This window comes from Miscanthus floridulus, chromosome 8, assembly GCF_019320115.1.
Source record: "Miscanthus floridulus cultivar M001 chromosome 8, ASM1932011v1, whole genome shotgun sequence".
NCBI classification, from domain to species: domain Eukaryota; kingdom Viridiplantae; phylum Streptophyta; class Magnoliopsida; order Poales; family Poaceae; genus Miscanthus; species Miscanthus floridulus.
Window position 1 is genome coordinate 195,995,114 of NC_089587.1, and position 10,407 is coordinate 196,005,520.

The 10,407-nt window shown below is 41.5% G+C and overlaps 1 pseudogene; it reads left to right on the forward strand.

The window, feature by feature from the left end:
* Positions 1-1,066: 1,066 nt before the first annotated feature.
* LOC136477845 (uncharacterized) lies at positions 1,067-9,595 on the forward strand (annotated as a pseudogene).
* Positions 9,596-10,407: the final 812 nt, after the last annotated feature.

Sequence of the window (10,407 nt, forward strand, 5' to 3'; positions counted from 1 at the left end):
GGTTGCTACTCCTAAGTGCGCTGGCTGACTGCACTCGTGCTACTACTTGGCTACGAATGTGGCACAGATTGTGGAGGGCCACTATCTGTCATACCCATCGTCTTCAGCAGCGCCACTGGCCTCCTTCACACCCTAGGTCGACCCACCACCACCGTAGCCCTCGCCGCTCCCGTCCTCCTGCTGTGGGGAGTCTAAGAGGAGGGAGAGGCAAGTGGGGAAGAGGAGGTTGAGGTGGGGGAGAGGAGGCAGCGAAGTAGGGAGTTTAGGGTGGTGGGGGGGGGGGGAGACGGGTAGCGGGTCAAGACTCGTTTGGATGGGTAGTGTGACTAGAACGGCGTTTAGGTACTTAGACGAGCGTTTTGCAAGTTTGTGGATAGGGAAGACCCAGTGACACAAGTTTAAGTACCAGCGGGACCGGCAGGAAACTTTACTCTCCTCGAAAATAGTGTAGGCCTAGGCTTTACCACTGAATGGTGAATGCACCCATGTGTGCACGTACCATTTTTCTTTTGTATTTAATTTCAGGGAAAAATGAGCACCCATATTCTAGTTAGGTGAAAAATGGTTCACATGCTTTCTATAATTGCTTACTTTTGCCTCACGCACTCATGCGATGGAAGCATGTTAGGAGATGGTAAGCAGAGAGACTAGGGAGTCTGAAAAAATTATAGAGCCGATTTCAAGTTCTGTGCGCACAAAGAAATCACAGAAAACCAAACAATATACTAATCAGTTTATGAATTTTCTTGCTGTAAAATTAAAATAAATTGGTTATGTGAGCTAAACTTTAGTGTCCACTGGAATGATATGTTCACAGCCACAGTACATTGGAACATTAGTAATATAGCGAACTCAGCCCAACATACCTAATTCGTTGGCCGGCTGGGTGAGAGCCAAACATGATTTTTCACCAACTTTCCGGGACCTTCATTTGTTACTAACTGTAAACATAAAGCTGGGCTACGCTCTCGACTTTTCATCGCGTTGCTCATAAAAGGCCACGTCATTTTTGCTGGTTTTGTTGATCCTTTGTCCCTCCCCAATTCTGAGCCCTGAATGCAATGATTTCACTCATGATGATAGCGCTCGCTGCCCCTCTTCTCTCCTTCTCTCTCTCTCTCTCCCCACCCTCCTTTATAGATACCAACAGACCGTCGTCCTCGCCAGCTCTGGCGGCCTCTGGCGTTTCTCCCCTCGAAACAAGCCGAGCCATGCGGAGGAAGAAAGAAGAACAGGAGGAGCAGGTGGAAGAAGAACGAAGGCCGGATCCGGAACCGGCCGCATGCAACAGATCGGGGGAAAGAAAAGGAGGAAGCTTTGTTACTTTGAGGGGAATGTTGTCTGGCTCGAGGTGCAGAAACACGCAGATCTCATCGGTCTAGGTTGTTGTTGATCTCGGACCAGGCTTCATTCCCCTCAAGTAGAGCTCCCGGCACGTACGTCCATCGATCCCCTCTTGTTCTTGCCTCACATGGTCAGTTTTCTTGGGCATCGTCATCGATCTAGCGATTCCCTTTCTCTTGGCTCGTTTGACCTTCCTATGCATGGCGGCTCGGTGTAGATTGATTATTGTCCCCGCAGCTAGGAATCATGCATGATTAGGATATGATTATCTCGGCGAATGTTTGCTGTGTTGGGTTTCGTGCGGTCAGCATGCAGCGGATTGGTGCAATCATAAGGATTCTTGACTCAACAGAACACATGCATGCTTTTTCTTCCTTTAAACTATGGCACATCTCCCTTGATGTAGTTGCGGTCTTTTTCTCTCCTGCCTACTTTTTCCGATCTCTAATCTGACAGGAGAAAGACGGGGGAAAAGTTTGTGTTATCATCGCTACCCCTTTCAACATGCATGAAGGATCTTCTTATCTTCTCTTTTGATCCGTACTATAGCATCTTTATCTTTCTCTCTCTTAGACATAGATAGCTACTTTCTTCTAGTGTATCTTGATCTTATATAAGAGATTCGTTGGCCAAATCCCCATCTAATTAACGGTAGTCATATGTATCATCATCAGTCTGCATAGTAATATATCTCCTGGACATCAAAAGTTTTTTCTCATAAATTGATCAATCTTCGTGTCCAACAAGTGTTTCTAGTTCTCTAAGTTAATTTCCACAAATTAACCTCAAAGCTAAGGTACTACTACTCTACATCCTGATGTGTGTTATTTTCGATTTGGGAAGACTAATAAGGAGCATACAGAATAATATGCTGCTCACCCTTTGGCCTGAGATTATGTACTGGTTCTAGATGCAAATAAATACTGCCATCTACTAACAACTATGACATATTTGTTTCTTCGGAAGGCCAGGCCAAAAATTAAGGTTCATGACTAGTTGTCTCCTTCCCTTTGTTTCCTCATACATCAAAACAGGACACATGCTATGCTGATCACCCAGTCGTCCCCTCCACAAAGCTATAACTTTTTACAATTCTACCTCCATCCATGCATGTGCTGTATATATATTCCAGCTGTATAAGTTATTATATATATGAAACATTTCCATGAATGTGTACGTAGCCACAGTAGAGCCTACATATACAATTATTATCTCCTACAACTAAAAAGAACAAAGCGTGGACACTTTTTTGTGCGACATTCCAACGTGGGTCCATCGTCCTGCCTGCTGCATTCCCGCATCCTCGCTCCGACGCGTGGCCGTCCCTTGCGATATTTAAAAGGAAAGAGCTAAACGAAACCGCTGCTGTGATTCAGCCTCCAACCTCGCTCCCGTGATTTGAAAAGGAAGGATCGCTCCCGTGATTCATCTGCACGGATACGCATCCACCGCGCCCCATAGTCGCCCTCACCGCGCCGCCGCCGCACGCGCCCGCCCGGCTCCCGCGCCCGCTCGCAGCTGGCCGCGCCGCCGCCACCCGCACCCGCCCGTGCGATCTCCTGCCCGCTCTCCTCCAATCCTCCCCGCAGCACCCCTCCGCCGACCGCCCTCACCAACACCTGCGACCCCCACGTGACTAGGGAGCCAGACCGCCACCACCGAGGACCACCGCCACGCCGTCGCTCCCGGCTCCTGGTTCTCGTCGACCACCAGCATCCACGTCGATGTCCGTATCTGCGTTCCTGATCCGGCTCGCCCGCATCTGCGTCGCCAGATCTTCATCGGGCCCTTCACCGACGACGAAGACCCGCGGTAGCAGAAGCTGGGAGGGCGGTCGCGCGTCCCTTCCCTCGATCCAGCTTGTGTCTTCGTTGGTCCTGCTATGCTGCCAAATCCTCTGCTCCTGCCGCACTTCCACCTCCCTCTCGTCCTGCGAGGAGCACCACCAGGAGTGCCAATCCCTTCTCTTTCCTTCCTGCTGTTCGAAACCGAGCACCCAAACCCTACCTAACTTCGATCTAATTACATGTGTGTACATGTATTATGTCTGCTAACTTTGATCCCTTTCAAAGATTATCACGAGGATTCAAGTGTTGTGTACATTTATTTGCATTGCTTCTCAAGAGGATTGTTTCTGTTTATCGCTTGACACAGGGTTCCTGGTTGACCTTTCCAGATGCGTGATTCCTTTTAACTGCTAATTTTTGCTGTGTTTCTGAGGGATTAACCCTTAGCAAGTTGTGTCCTTCTGATAAGGTACTCTCTCAGCTTCAATTACTGCATGCTTAGTTGCTATATGAAACTATCCTGCTATGAAAATAATTGTCTAACTATCATCATTCACTTCATCACTTGATCAAAGTTGTAGGGCATAACATCTAAGCACTTGGGTTTACTGTATGAGATCAATGTTGTTGTTCAAGGCATCATAAACGTTTTAGTTTACCATTTGTGTTGTCTAAAATGGTTTTACTAGCAGACTTGCAGTGCATTAGCAGCTTGGTCTATATTATTATGTAGATTACCATACCCAGTCAGCCCAACCTAGAAACTGGTTTCTGAAACTGATTAGTACCTAATGCACTGAATGCAAAATAAGATTGACCTATATGATTTTTTAACAATTCAGTGTATTTGTCTAGAGCAAACCTACCTATGTAATAGTTCCTGCCGCTAAGTAACAGTTCCAAATTTAGTATACTGGTGCATTAGTTGAAAACATTTTTCTCATGCAGTTACTAAATCCATTCAGCCCTGCGACTAAGTAACAGTTCCATGACCTGTCTATGGTTGATTGCTTACAGCCCTACTAAATGTTTGCTTGTCATTTGCACTACTGATCCCTGATGGTTACCCACCAAAAGTCCAAATCAGGGCAGATGGTAAATTCTGCTTCACTTGATGATAACATTGTCAACGTGGATATACTGCCTTCTGTGTTGGTACGTGCCCTTTAGTAACATCCTAATGAAGAAAACTCAATCTGACACTAAAATAAGAGACCTTTGTGTCTAGCCATGAGATATTTGCATCGTAACAAGATGGACCATTTTAGATCTATTAAAGGATCAATATGTCATGCATCATATGTAAACCATCTAAATTTTCATGTAATCATATCTTAAGGGCCATGTGATTCATATGTCTTATGGAGTTGTACTCGCCAAAAAGTTTGAGCAACTTATATCTGAAGGGCGTTGTTCTAGCAGTGACCAAATACCAAGATGGGAATAGGATTGGGATGCATTCTTAGAAATTAGGAGCTCATCGTTTGGTGTCTAGGCCTACGATATACATATAGGGTTTAAATGCAATCGGATTTTGAAGTTATGGTTGAGCTTCCTTAAGTTGTAGTGCAGCATAATTCAATGAAGATGTAATGAAAAATAGGTTGCTGTTGATGTGTGTTTTTTGCTGCTAGAGGATTGAAATGTGCTAGAGGCTTACAACTCCATTTTTGATCGACCTGCTGCTAAGAGGACTGAAATGTGCTAGAGGCTTAAAACTCCATTTTTGGTTGACATAGAAATGTTTGTTTCGTCGATGTGTCTTTGATTCACTACTGTACTCTAATGATCTATTTTTTTAGAAATAATGTATTACCACAGGGTGTTATAGTCTGGTGCATATTTCTAGGTCATTCTTCCTTGGTACTTCTTTTAGTGAAAGGAACCGACTATATATTTCTAGCCAAGTACACCCTTTGTTTGTAATTATATGACATTTAGGACAAGCTAATATATGTCACTTCTCTATTCTCAAAGCCCTGTTCACAAGCATGTAGGTAAAAAAACATTCACAAGCATGCTTCTTTGGATATTCTGTTCCTTCTGCATTTATTTCTTTTGTGTATGAACCGTCATCATGGAGATTAGAACGGAGTATGTTTATTTCATTTATCTAGCCTCACAAGATAAGAACAGTGAAAACAACAATAGTTGGTCATTTTTCTTTCCAATGATCAATTTTGCCCCCAAATAATATAACATCCCATCAATCTAATTAAGGGTATGGTTTTAGCAGACTAACTTCTCTAATCTTCTCCTTTACTTATTTGTGTAACATTTTAACCTTTGGTGTGAAACATAGCATGCAGACTAACTTCTCAAACATAGCATGCATGACTTCTAGCATCTGGACCTGATTTAGTAAATTTTTGTGTGTTAGTTTAAATTACCTTTGCTTTGCTGCAAATAATCCTTTGTGGACCTGTAAATTTCTTCTTAGGAAAGCAAAGCATTCTCTATTGATTAACCTCACCTGATATGCTTAATCCTCTAACTTCACCTGATATGCTTAATCCTACAACAAAGAGGCACATGACCATGTTTTAGATATGTGCATTTCCTGTTTTTGCTGTGATTGTTTCAATATCATCAATTGCCCTTTTTTATATCTGAAATAGTAAAAGTGCAATGCGGATGTTAATATATATCATCAACAAAAGGCTTTGAAAAATAAGGAAAATTTACAGGCTATTTGTCATGTGCCTTCAGATTAATATCCATTGCCTTCAGATTAGTATCCATTGCCTTCATATTTCACCAAGGGGAATGTTTCAAATTTGCTTTCTTTACCTGCAGATCCAGTAACTAGTTCGCTGCTGCCCACCTCTAGAAAGTCATCTACACTGCCAGGGCCCACAGGCAAGGCAAAGTTTCCTGTGTACTTGTGTAATTGCTTAGCTTCATGAGCAATTTATATGTTCGAGAATGCACTACTCCTCTGTCCATACGAACATGATTCTAAAAGAACAGAGCCATCTGCCATCCAGACTACCAGAGTCAGCATATCTTTTCTAAACTTTTGCTTATATAATCCACTCCATACGTGTACAGCTATGAATTAATTTAATTTATTTGTTGCAGACGACTTCAATAGTTTTTAGTCTTTGGTACATCCTTTGTTAGTTACTTAGTCATCGTTGGTAGTGCTCTCCGAACATCTGAATGCCAATCTAAAATTGACTCTTCTTCCTTGTTTTAACCTTTTGTTTCGTTCCCTGTAGTATTTAGGTTGCTTCTCCAGCTTTCATTTTTTTGTTGAGGCCTCCATTTTGTTGTATCAAAATCCAGTTAGGAGCAAATAACGCTATGACTGAGACGAATATCTTTAGATAAAAAAATATGCAAAATTGACTACAATAAGTCTTCTCTGCTGAAATTGATTTTAATCCAAAGTTGTGATCACTGGCAAATTAGTAGTTGTTAATATACCTCATCTGCCCCGGCTATTGCAACCACCTCTAAAAAACAAAATAGTCAGCCATGCTTTTCTATGCTTGGGGATGGGTAGGTTTGAAATCTATGGTGTTGTTTAGATCCTCAATTTTTTCTCGTTTTCTGCCAGTCTTGCTCGTTGTGGATTAGTGTTTTCTTGTTCATTTCTTTTGTATAAAAGATTCACAAGCTATAGAAACAATCAAGCCATTCTAATGGTCTTGCATAAAAAATTTAAAGAACTAAACACTACATACCGTAGGCATGTGTATTTTTAGAATGCTTGTTGACAATATGTTCTAATGGTTATAATCTTGAAAGGCCTTTTAATTAACTCTTTCATTCTCTAAGATTCTGGCAATAGTAGAAAGCTTAGGGAATTGGTCTATTCTAAACTGATTAATCTCATTTAGTTGAAATCCAGCAAGATACCCAAGTCATGGTTCAGGCACTTCAATAGCTGCTTAGTTCATAATTACACCAGTTAGAGCATTTCTTGTTTAATTTTTAAATAGTGCAGTTTGTTAATTGCTTTGTTTCGGAACCAAGTCTTGTGGTCTGACCTAAATATGTATTATGCCTGCTAACTTCGACCACTTTTAAAGATTAATTTCTGATTGAAACTAGGGATTAATTTTATGTTCAGTTTCATCGTAATGGAACCTATGCAAAATAATGAAGGTCATACACCATTTGTAGACTTGACAAACACCATCAATGGAGGTAATTGTTTATACACATGTCCATAGACGCTTTCACTTGTATTATTTGTGGTCAGACAACATCAAATTCACAAGCGCAAGTTGATGAACGTGCGCAGTGTAAAAGGAAAAGAGAAAAAGCACGACATGCAGCAATGACTCAAGAAGAAAGGGATGAAAAAAATAAAAAATGTAGAGAAAAGTATCTTCTGAGAAATGCGGAAACTGCACTAGCTGTTGGGTCGAGAGGTCCACCACATTCTGATTTTCCGTTTCTGAATTCAGTATTACCATTTTTTAGTTTATTTAATGTATAGTGATGTATATGTTGTAAATGTATATACATTGAGCTAAAAATTTTGTGCAAATTAGGAAAAAAATAGATGGACTAAAACTTTACAAATTAAGAAAAGTTTTTTTGTTGTGTATGAATGATACCACCTACTTGCATCAGTCATTGGTTCGCTTATTTGTTGTGTAATTATATTATACCAGTTAGAGTTGAATCAACCACGAAAAACACTGATGGCTGTGAAGATAGTGACTGGCTATATCAAAACAACTCATACGAACTCATGTAGATTGATAAAGATAACACATGTACCATTTTGGTTTCTTTTGTTCCTAATACTAATTATTTTTTTGTTGTGTTTGTATGATGCCGAGGCCAAGGTTAATATCATGTTATTATATATATGTAGATGACTACTCCGATAGATGTATAGATCAAAGTGGCATAATTGACTTGATTGATGCATCACCTGATCTAAACCCAGGTACATTGTTTTTTCATTAATGTTATCTATTTGAGAAGACAAAAATATAGTGGCCAACCCAAATGTTGTTCATGACAATGTAATAAGGAATTAATGTTCTTGCAATATGTGCCCTTCTGTAATTTATTTGAGGCCGTAGTTTTTTATCAATATATAGGTGCTGCAAATGCATCCAATTCCATCAACAATATTGTCATGTGTCCAAAAGAGCGTAAGCGTGAACTAGATAGAGCACGACGAGCTACACTGTCTCCTGAACAAAAGGCGCTAATAAATAAGAGGCGGCGTGACTTGTATGTGGCAAAAAATGCAGCAAGAAAACTACAAATGACTCCACAAGAGAAGAAGGAGAAGTGAAAAGAGATGAAGAAAAACTATAATAGGTTGGTGAGAGAATACAGAGCCAACAATTTGCATCTGGACTCATTAGCCACGGAGAGCCCTCACTTTAACCCTCAGCTTATTTTCCCTTCTTCACCTCAATCTCCTGAAATACCTTCACACGATATGAAAATACCCGAATCGAGGGGTACAACTGTTGATATCGCGCCATCTGTAGTTCAAAATTCAGAAGTCCAAACCCCTAAAATGGCTATAGCACAGACCATACATAGGCATTGAGTGACCACTGGAGAGAGAAATGCCCTTCTATCCTGTCGCAATCGGGCTTTTGAAGCAAACATTGGAAGAAGGGCTAGAGGGTGTGTGGATGGAAAATGCAATGATTCAAACGACCCGACTCAACCGAGTGTGGTTTATAACGGTAATTAGCCATGATCAATATATATTGTCGGTACTTTCACCTTCGCTCTTCTATTCCAAAAACTCATACCTTTTGTTACTACAGGTGGTGTCACCCAGGAAACTCCAGTTCCACCACTTAATAATTGCATGGGTACACAGACACAATCGTCTGTAGTTGACTACCTCTTCAATGCCTCCAAACGGTGCGCAAGCTGATACACCAGACTCTATGGTCGAGGATATTATTTTCTTTATTAAATTTATCCATTTTTTGTTCTTTTTGTATGCCATTATGTTTATCTCATCATATATGTGGCCGTGTTGCACATACTATGATGAGGATGTGATATTTGAGGAGGACGAGGAAGAGGATGGGGCGTACCTTTTCACCGGACAAGGTACAGCACGTAATAGTCAAAACAATTTTTTTCACTAACTTTCTTTCAACACGTAACACATCAACATTTTGTCAGAAGATGACGAGGAGGGAACCGACGTCGAGCTAGATCTTGACACGGATGAGCAAGAGAACAGTGAGCCTGATGTCCTAGATCCATATGACAGGGTTTATGCTAATGTCCCACATGCTACCATCGGTGCCGAACTACGAGCACTGCAACACAAAGAAATTCGAGGGTGAACCATTTGGATTCTGTTGTCGGGGTGGAAAGATTCATCTTTTAACTCCTGAGACACCACTAGAGCTCATGAGGTTGTGATCAAGCTCGGACGCTGATGCTAGGCACTTTTATGCAAACATCAAATATTTCAATGGCCACTTCTCTTTCACTTCTCTGTACTACCACCTAGATCGTGTGACCACTAACATGCGAATCTACGGTGTCTACATGTTTCGTGCCCATGGCTAGATTTACCATAACATACGATCATTTGGTAAAGAGGAGGGTGTCAAAAAGAGACACCTCAAGCTTTATTTTTATGATGATGATCCATCCCTCGAGCATCGGATGAGCAAGTGCCATGAGCAATGCGCCCAAAAAGACAGAGAAGTTATAGAACAATTGGTTAGTATCTTTAAAGGGAATCCCTACTCTCAGCAACTAAGGAGTATGGGACACATTGGAAGCCTCGAGGATTATTGGGTCAAGTTGAACCTTGACCAGCGGCTTGACTAGAGAACATATAACGTGCCATTGACATTAGAGGTGGCCAACGTTTGGGTTGAGGGGAGTGAGCGTCACGGCCAATTTGAGCATAGTGTTCTCCTACAAGGGAAGGATCGGTCTATACACAACATCCACTCATATAATGCATGCTACGACCCACTGTCATACCCGGTGTTCTTTCCAATGGGTGAGCTCGGGTGGCACAATTGCATTCCAAAAGTGGGTGTGACTATGGCTCAAGTTGATCAAGCTCGAGCAATCTGCAAAAAGCGTGCTGAGAATGGTGACAATGATGATGGAGGTAACTTGAACTCTTTTCAATAATGCAATATAAACTCTTTTCTATTAACTCATGATACTAATTCGAACAATGTCTCCCTATAGAACCTGTTGCGAATACATGTGCCTCCATGCATGACTACTACTACTACAAGTTCCAGATGCGGCCAAGGATATTTAATCTAATACTCTATGGCCAACATCTTTTCCAGCAATT